This window comes from Choloepus didactylus, chromosome 5 (genome assembly GCF_015220235.1).
Source record: "Choloepus didactylus isolate mChoDid1 chromosome 5, mChoDid1.pri, whole genome shotgun sequence".
In the NCBI taxonomy this organism is placed as follows: Eukaryota; Metazoa; Chordata; class Mammalia; order Pilosa; family Megalonychidae; genus Choloepus; species Choloepus didactylus.
The window spans coordinates 88713685-88723155 of record NC_051311.1 but is presented as its reverse complement, the minus strand read 5'-3'; the positions used below and the strand labels follow the sequence as shown (position 1 = coordinate 88723155).

Sequence of the window (9471 nt, the reverse complement as noted above, 5' to 3'; positions counted from 1 at the left end):
TCCAATCTGTTGTTTAAACCCTGTAGAGAATTTTTTATTCCAGTAATTGTGGTCTTCAGCTCCATTATTTCTGTTTGGTTCCTTTTAATGGTTTCTATCTCTTTATTGAAATTCTCATTTTGTTCATATATCATTTTCCTGATTTCCTTTAGTTCTTTATCCATGTTTTCCTTTAGCTCTTTGAGCATATTTAAGACAGTTTTTAAAAAGTATTTTTCTGGTTCATATTAAGTCTGGGCTTCCTCTTGATAGTTTTTGGTGGTTTATCTTGTTCCATTGAATGGACCATCATTTCCTGTTTCTTCGTATGCCTTGTACTCTTTTTTTGCCCACTGTACACTTGAATGCTTTAATGTAACTCTGGAACTTAGTGACTGAAGTGTGTGTTCTTTAAGCTTGTATTCAGCTAGTGCTATGACAGAGATTTCCTTGAATGCTAAGAACTAACAAAATGGGAAAGAAAAAGAAAGGAAAGGGGAAAAAACATGTGTCCTAGTCTTTGCAGAATGGCTTGTGTGAGTGCACTCCTTCAGAACTTAGCCAGCCTAACAATGAGCCTAAAGAATATCCTGAGACAAAAGCATAGGGTCATCTCTGGTCTTTTTTGAGCATGTGTCTTGTCCTAGGTATGTGTGCATGGCCTTAGGAATTCCCCCATTTACACATATACAAATGCTTCTCTTCCCCCAGGGAACAATCTTTCCTCCCAGTCCCTGGGAGCTATATTGTATGTCTCATTTGCCTCAGGCAGCTGTAGTTTTATTGTTTTTTTTTTTTTTTTTTTTTTTTTTACATCATTTTAGCTGCCCTTCAAGCCTCTTTTATGTCCAGAGAAGTTCTGAGTTGGTAAGCCAGAGACAAGTGTCCTGGTTCAGTCCTTCAAGCTGCCACTAGACAGACTAATGGAGACATACACGTACCCCAACATGCGCATAGGTTTACTCTGATCCTTTGGAATTGAGACCAAGGACCTGCACTGGGAGCATGAGCTGGCTCCATCCCAATCCATGGAGAGGTTGGGAAAAGGGCCAGCAAAGGTGCCCTGAGGTTTTCTTACTGGTTTTAAGTTGCATTTTTCTTGAATCAGCATTTACTCAGTTACTGAACCCCTTAAATGTTTTCTGGAGTTTTGAGAAAAATGTGCCAGCTTTTCTTGTTGTTTAAAACTTCTCTCAGGGGGACAGAACCCCAAGCATCTCACTTTGCCATTTAGGGATATCACTCCCAAACAGTGATTGTTAAACATACAAAGAAAAAAATTTGGAGTAGGGAAGTAATGATGCTAAGGCCTCACTGTTCTTCTGTCAGTACTTCTTGAATTGAAATAGGCCTAATAGAGGCTCAAGAGAGCAAAGAATTTTAAACCTTTGCATTGTTTCATCAACAAAGCAATAATCCCACTTTTCATTTCATCTGAGAAGCTTTAATGCTTTCTCTATACCTGAAAATAGAGCTTAAGTCACTAAACAGCTCAGGTCACAAACGCTGAATAACACCTTTCCTAAGCTTGAACATTTAAAAAATTATTTTTAAAAAAACACCTCAGAGCAAACACTAAGGTGAGGTTCTTATTTTCAAGCATAATTAGATATTTGTAGATATTTATTGTAGATAAAATACACTGAAACCAAAGATCTAGTCTCAAAAGTTTGATTAATTGATTAACTGAGGCGATAGTTGGATGTGACATGAGATAGAATGTTTTATAGCACTTGTCTACTCAGTGAGAAGATATGGGTTGGTGCTCTAAACATTGTTTCTCACTCCCTATGAACCCATGCAAATTCTTTTTACCTAGTTTGCTTTTTTGTAAAACCAAGAAACTATAAAAATTAGGCAACTAATAAACTGTAGCCATAATTTTATAATTATCAACTGTTGTAGTTTGCTAATGCTGCCAGAATGCAAAACACCAGAGATGGATTGGCTTTTATAAAAGGGGGTTTATTTGGTTACACAGTTACAGTCTTAAGGACATAAAGCATCCAAGGTAACACATCAGAAATTGGGTACGTTCACTGGAGGATGGCCAATGGTGTCCAGAAAACCTCTATTAGCTGGGAAGGCACGTGGCTGGCGTCTGCTCCAAAGCTCTGGTTTCAAAATGGCTTTCTCCCAGGACATTCTTCTCTAGGCTGCAGTTCCTCAAAAATGTCACTCTTAGTTGCACTTGGGGTATTTGCCCTCTCTCAGCTTCTCCGGAGCAAGAGTCTGCTTTCAACGGCCGTCTTCAAACTGTCTCTCATCTGCAGCTCCTGTGCTTTGCTCCTTCTGTCTGATCTTATATAGTGCACCCAATGGGTGGGGCAACACCTCCATGGAAATTATCCAATCAGAGTAATCACCCACAGTTGGGTGGGGCGAATCTCCATGGAAACACTCAAAGAATTACAATCTAGTTAACACTGATAGGTCTGCCCACACAAGATTACAAGAAAGATAATGGCATTTGGGGGGACATAATACATTCAAACTGGCACATCAACTAAGTTCTACCTCTCTACCCACTCATCATAGTTGGAGGAGGAAACTATGGGAGGGAGAAAGTTTACTAAAGGAAACCAAGAACTGTTGGAAGGGATAAAGTAAATAAAAAAGCCACAGCCAAAATAGAGGCAGTGCTGATCTCACCAAAGAAAGAAGCAGATTAGGGAAGGATGTTCAGGCTCAGAGTGGAGGGGCTAAGGGGAGAATAATGGTTGCTGTCTGTGGCATTGTGAACTGTTCTATATATTCACAAACAGAAGGCCTTAAAGAAACTGGTAGACCAGGCCTTCTTTACTATGGCAGCATCATCCTTCCGAGTGCTCAGAATGAGAAGAAACAGGTATCTGTGAACAGTGGTAATGTCTGCCCCACCACCCCGAATCCAAAACTTTTTATCATTACACATTAGTTTGCACTTTCAGGATTTTTATATAAATGGAATTATATAGCCTATACTGTTTCTGCCTAGCTTCTTTCACTTCTAATTTTTTTTGAAATGCATCCATGTTGTTGCATGAATCAATAGTTCATTACTTTTTTTTGGGGGGGGGGACAAATTAAGTTTTATTAATAAAATTTGAACTGGGTGCATTCATCAGCTTGGAGAATTTATTTACTTGGTGATCTTAATTTGGATGGGGAGACATTTTAATTAGTGACTTTGCTTTTTTTTTTAATTCATTTTTATTGAGATATATTCACATACAATGCAGTCATACAAAGCATACATTCAGTTGTTCACAGTACCATTATATAGTTGTACGTTCATCACCAAAATTAATTTTTGAACATTTTCATTACCACACACACAAAAATAATAAGAATAAAAATTAAAGTGAAAAAGAACAATTTAAGTAAAAAAGAACACTGGGTGCTTTGTTTTGTTTTGTTTTGTTTTGTTTTTGCCCACATTTTTCTGCGCATCCATCCATACACTGGACAAAGGGGAGTGTGGTCCATATGGCTTTCCCAATCACAATTTCACCCCTCACAAAAGACATTTTTATACAATTGTCTTCAAGATTCATGGGTTCTGGGTTATAGTTTGATAGTTTCAGGTATTCACTGCTAGATATTCCAATTCATTAGAACCTAAAAAGGGTTGTATATATTGTGCATAAGAGCACCCACCAGAGTGACTCTTGGCTCCTTTTGGAATCTCTCTGCCACTGAAGCTTATTTCATTTGCTTTCATATCCCCCTTTTGGTCAAGAAGATGTTCTCCATCCCACGATGCCAGGTCTAGGTTCCTCCCTGGGAGTCATATTCCACGTTGCCAGGGAGATTCACTCCCCTGGGTATCAGATCCCACGTACAGGGGAGGGCAGTGATTTCAACTGCCAAGTTGGCTTAGCTAGAGAGAGAGGGCCACATCTGAGCAACAAAGAGGCATCCGGGAGGAGGCTCTTAGGCACAATTATAGGCAGGCTTAGCCTATCCTTTGCAGCAACAGTCTTCCCAAGGGCAAGTCCTGTGGTAAAGGGCTCAGCCCATCAAACCACCAGTCCCCTATGTCTGTGAGCACATCAGCAACCATCTAGATGGGGAAGCCCAACACCCCTGCATTCTCCACCAGCTCCTCAAAGGGGCTCTGCATATTTTTTTCATAGTTTTTTTTTTAATTAACTATATAAAAAAAAATTAAAAAAGAACATACAATAAAAAAATATTTCAAACAAACCATAATATAACAAGGGAGTAAGAAAAAGACAACTAACCTAAAATAACTACTTTACTTCCAATGCCTTCCTACTCTACCCCACGAAAATAATCTAATATAGCAACATTTCTGTGAACTTGTTCCTACCATATCCATCAGAAATTAACAGACCATAGTCATTCCTGGGCATTCCCAGAACGTTAAATTTATCCATGATAGCTCATCTGTTCCTACTGGGTTATTGTTTCCCCCTTCCTTAATTGCTCTCTATCACTAGTTCCCCTACATAGTACATTAAAAACCATTAATTTTACATTTTTCAATGTTTACATTAGTGGTAGCATATAATATTTCTCTTTTTGTGCCTGGCTTATTTCACTCAGCATTATGTCTTCAAGATTCATCCATGTTGTCATGTGTTTCACGACATCGTTCCTTCTTACTGGGGCATAGTATTCCATCGTGTGTATATACCACATTTTATTTATCCACTCATCTGAGTCATTACTTTTTATTGCTTATAGTATTCTCAGTGTATGGCTGTACCACAGTTTATCAGTTTGCCTGTTGATGGACATTTGAGTTGTTTCCAGTTTTGGGTTAATACAAAATAAAGCTGCTATAAACATCCATGGATAAGTCTTTTTTTTTTTTTAAGAATTCAATTAAATATTTATAGAACAAACAGAAAAATGAACAGGGGGTATTTTAACCTGAAGGTACACGAAATAAGTTCAAATGTTCAGAGGGCTAGCACACAAAAAAATCAAACATTGGTTGTTCAGTATTTCTCTAAAAGGCAGAACTTGAACTGAGGGATAAATGCCAGACTGCAGGGAGAGTTGTACCAAGTGTATCACTTATCTTGATAGCTTCTCTTGAAATACCATGCACTCCACACTTTCCCCTTCTTCTGGAAGGAGATATTATAACTTAGCATTTCTTGTGAATGTCTTAAGCTGCATTTTTGTGGCAAGCTCTCACTGCCAGCAACAGATGCACTCACAGCATCATCGAAAGTCTCAAGTTAACAAATTCGTTTTTAAAGGAAACAGTCTTTTGTTCCTCAGGTATATTTTAGTATTCTCAGGAGGTGAGGTGAGAAATAGAGTACATTCTCCAAAGAGGGTGAGTCTGAATACCCAGCAATTGTGATATTGCCTTCTGGAGACAGCTGTCCTCAATCCCTAAATGAATCAGATGACTATCAACCGAGGTACTGGTGGGAGTGTGCTGAGGGCATGGGGGGGCTGAGGGCAAGGAAGACATAGCTGACTATGTCCGCTCTACATTAAACAGGAGAGCTACGTTTATGAGTCACTAGGGAGAATAACCTTGCCATGTAATTAATCCATCCAAATTAATGAATACTACAAAATGAGAATTGTTTCAACAACTATTCAGCATGTTTAAGGACAAAATATATAAAATATACTTCATATTATATATGTATTTTATCCATAAGGAATGCTGAGGTGCTTAATCCCTTCAATAAATTGAAAATAAAATTTTTACATTTCTCTATTTGTCGCTGTACAGGATTCTGAAGGTGGACCTTGAACTTTGAATGACAAATCAGTTTTCAAGGAAAGCCACGTACTTGGTCAATCTGGCTAACTGCTGTCCATTGGGGATTGGTAGAACTGGGGCAGGCTCTAATAGGAGAATAAACCTGTTAAAGGAAACATCCAGGGACCCTGCAACCAGCTTTTTGGGCATAACCATTCTCGTGGTGGAGTCAGCTTGCCATCCTTGTTCTAAAATAGCTTTCACAGCCTCTTCTACAGGAAGCAGGACAAAGGCTGCAGAGTCGTCAGCGATTACGGAGGTATATGCTTGAGAAACAGGGTGAAGCCTCGTCTCCTCTTTTCCCTTCTCAGAGCTTCCATGATTGGCTGGACGCTCGGACCACTGGTGGGCGCTGGTGGCCGTGTAGATCCCAGGGAAGTCAGCCTGCCAGATTCTCTGTCCTACTGACCGAGTCCTCCAAGTTCAGAATTGGTAGATTTTATAGCAGGTGGTATTCTTTTCCAAAGATATCTTGCATTATTCATGTCATTATGGAGCAGACATAGAGCTAGAAGTTGACCATACACTGGGGGTGTAGCAAGTCCTCCAGGAGCCTCGAGCTCTGAATTCTCGCATTGATCCAGCAGCCTTGAAACTGAAGGCACTTTCCGTCTGGCATCTTCCCCTCCGGTCCCTCGCCGGTCCTGCCACCGCACCTTCCCGAAACCCAGATCCCAGCCTGTCCCTCCGGTCCGTTTTTATATGGACATATTCTTTCATTTCTCTTGGGTAAGTACCTAGGAATGGAATGGCTGGGTCATCCGGTAGATGTATGCTAAACTATTTTAAGAACTTAAATTGTTTTCCAAAATCAGTTGCATCATTATACATTCCCACAAGCTTTCCAATTCTAGTCTCTCCACATCCTTGCCAACAGTTCATATAGGCAGTCTTTTTAATTTTAGCCATTCTTATAGGCTTGTAATGATAGCTCATGATAATGGTGGTTTTAATTTGCAGTTTCTAATAACTAATTATGTTGAGTGTCTTTTTTTATTTGCATTCCATATATTTTCTTTGGGAAATGTCTGTTCAAATCTTCTGCCCATTTAAAAATATTTCAGTTGTTTGTTTTCTATTACTGAATTTTTAGAATTCTCTATATATTTTAGATATTAATCCATTATAAAATATGTGATTTGCAAATACTTCTTCAGAGGTGTGGCTTGTCTCTTCCTTCTCTCAATGGTCATTCAAAGAGTAGAATTTTTTTCTCACTTCAGCAGCTTATATACTAAAACTGGAATGATACAGAGAAGATTTGTATGGCCCCTGCACAAGGATGACACACAAATTCATGAGGCATTCCATATTTTTTCTATATCCTAAGCCATCACAAGATTGGACCAAATTCCAAAGTGCCAGACAATATTTGGGTGTCTCCAAACAAGGGTAGTGTGACCTCCTTTCCTCCTTTGGGGGTCATTAAAATTCACTGTGCTGTGTTCCAAAAAAAAAAGAAAGGACAAAAAGAGTAGAATTTTTTCCAGCAATGCAGGATATGACTCCCAAGGATAAAACTGGACCCGACACCGTGGGATTGAGACCATCTTCTTGACCAAAAGGGGGATGTGAAATGAAACAAAATAAAGTTTCAGTGGCCAAGAGATTCCAAATGGAGTTGAGATGTCACTCTGATGGGCACTCTTATGCACTAAACAGATAACTCTTTTTAGGTTTTAAGGTACTGGAATAGCTAGAAGTAAATACCTGGAACTATCAAACTGCAACCCAGTAGCCTTGACTCGTGAAGACAATTGTATAACAGTGTCGCTTACAAGGGGTGTGGTGTGATTGTGAAAACCTTGCGGATCACACTCCCTTTATCCAGTATATGGATGGATGAGTAGAAAAATGAGGACGAAAACTAAATGAAAAATAGGGTGGGAGGGGGGGATGATTTGGGTGTCCTTTTTTACTTTTATTTTTTATTCTTATTTTTACTTTTTCTGGTATAAGGAAAATGTTCAGAAATTAGATTGGGGTGATGAATGAACAACTATATGATGGTACTGTGAACAGTTGATTGTACACCATGGATGATTGTATGATACTTGAATATCTCAATAAAACCGAATTTAAAATAAAAGAGTAGAATTTTAAAATTTTTGTGAAAACCAATTTATCAGTATTGTCTTCTATGGATTGTGTGTTCAGTGTTGCATCTAGAAATATTTGCCTAACGCAAGGTCATAAAGTTTCTCTCCAATTTTTTTTTGTAATATCCTTAAATTTTACACTTAGGTGTATGATCCCTTTTGAGTTAAGTTTTGTATATGGTATGAGGTATGGATAAAATTTTAAAAAGTTTTTTTCATACAGATATTCAATTCTTACAATACCTGTTGTTGAAAAGACTATACTTTCTCCACTGAATTGCCTTTGCACACCTATCAAAAATCAGTTGTCTCTAAATGTGTGGTTCTGTTTCTCTGCTCTTATTCAGCTCCAGTGATCTATTTGTCTATTGTTATGCTAATACCATACTGTCTTGATTACTGTAGCTTTTTAAAAAGTCTTGCTATCAGGTAGTGTTAGCTCTCCAACTTTGTTCTTCTTTTTCAGATTACTAGTAGGTTTTGCATTGATTCCATTGGATTTTTCTACATAGACTATTACACTGTCTTCAAACAAAGATAGTTTAACTTCTTCCTCTATGACATGACAGCTTTTTATCTTTTATTCTTTCATGTTGCATTGTCTAGAATCTCTGGTATAATGTTGAATAGAAGTGGTAAGATCAGACATCTTTGACTCTTTCCTGATCTCAAAGGGAAAACATTCAGTCTTTCAACATTATATATGATGTTAGCTATAGGTTTTTCATTGATGCCATTTATCAACTTGAGGAAGTTTCCTTCTATCCTTGCTTTCCTGAGATTTTTTTAAAAATCAGGAATGGATGCTGAATCTTGTCAAATGCTTTTTCTGCATCCAGTATAGATAAGCATGTGATTTTTCATTTGTTAATATTGTGAATTACACATCGATTTTAGAATGCTAAACCAATATTGGATTCCTGGGATAAACCCTACTTAGTCATCAAGTTTATCATTTTTATATATTGTTGTATTTGATTTTCTAAATTTGATTTAGAATTTTTGCCTCTATGTTCATGAGGGATATTGGTCTGTTGTTTTCTTATCTTGTAATGTCTTTGTTTTGGTAACAGGGTAATGATAAATAAAATGAGTATCCCCTTCCTCTCAAATTCTGGGAAGAGTTCATATAGAATATTATTTCTTCCTTAAACGTTTGAAACAATTCAGCAGTGACGCTCTCCAGACCTGGAGTTTTCTTTGTCAGGAGGTTTCACACTACAAATTCAAATTCCTTTCTAGGATGGTTATTTGGGTTGTCTGTTTCTTCTTGAGTTTTTGCATTTTTCAAGTAATTTGGCCATTTCACTCAAGTTGTCAAATTTATTTTCATAAAGTTATTCATAATATTCTGTTATTATCTCTTTGTGTTGATAAGATCTGTAATGATACCTCCTCTTTCAATCCTGATATTGATAATACCAGTCTGGCTAGAAGCTTATTAAGCTTCTTAATTTTACTGATCTTTTTGAAGAACCAATTTTTGGTTACATTGATTTTGACTTCTTTTTTTTCTTTTCCTAATTTTGTTTTTGTTGTGACTATCTTTAGTGCCCCACAGGCTTCAATTTCTTCTGGAAAGGGACTGCTGTTATCTTTTACTTAGTGTGGGGTCTGGGATGCCAGGGGTACTTCTCAATTTTCCTGATCCACCCT

The 9471-nt window shown here is 37.8% G+C and overlaps 1 non-coding gene and 1 pseudogene across 1 annotated transcript; one reads left to right on the top strand and one right to left on the bottom strand.

Moving 5' to 3' along the window:
- Positions 1–5722: 5722 nt before the first annotated feature.
- LOC119535122 lies at positions 5723–6300 on the bottom strand (annotated as a pseudogene).
- Positions 6301–6930: 630 nt separating this feature from the next.
- LOC119535653 lies at positions 6931–7033 on the top strand. Its single transcript, XR_005217265.1, has one exon. It is a non-coding gene; the product is annotated as a U6 spliceosomal RNA (small nuclear RNA).
- Positions 7034–9471: the final 2438 nt, after the last annotated feature.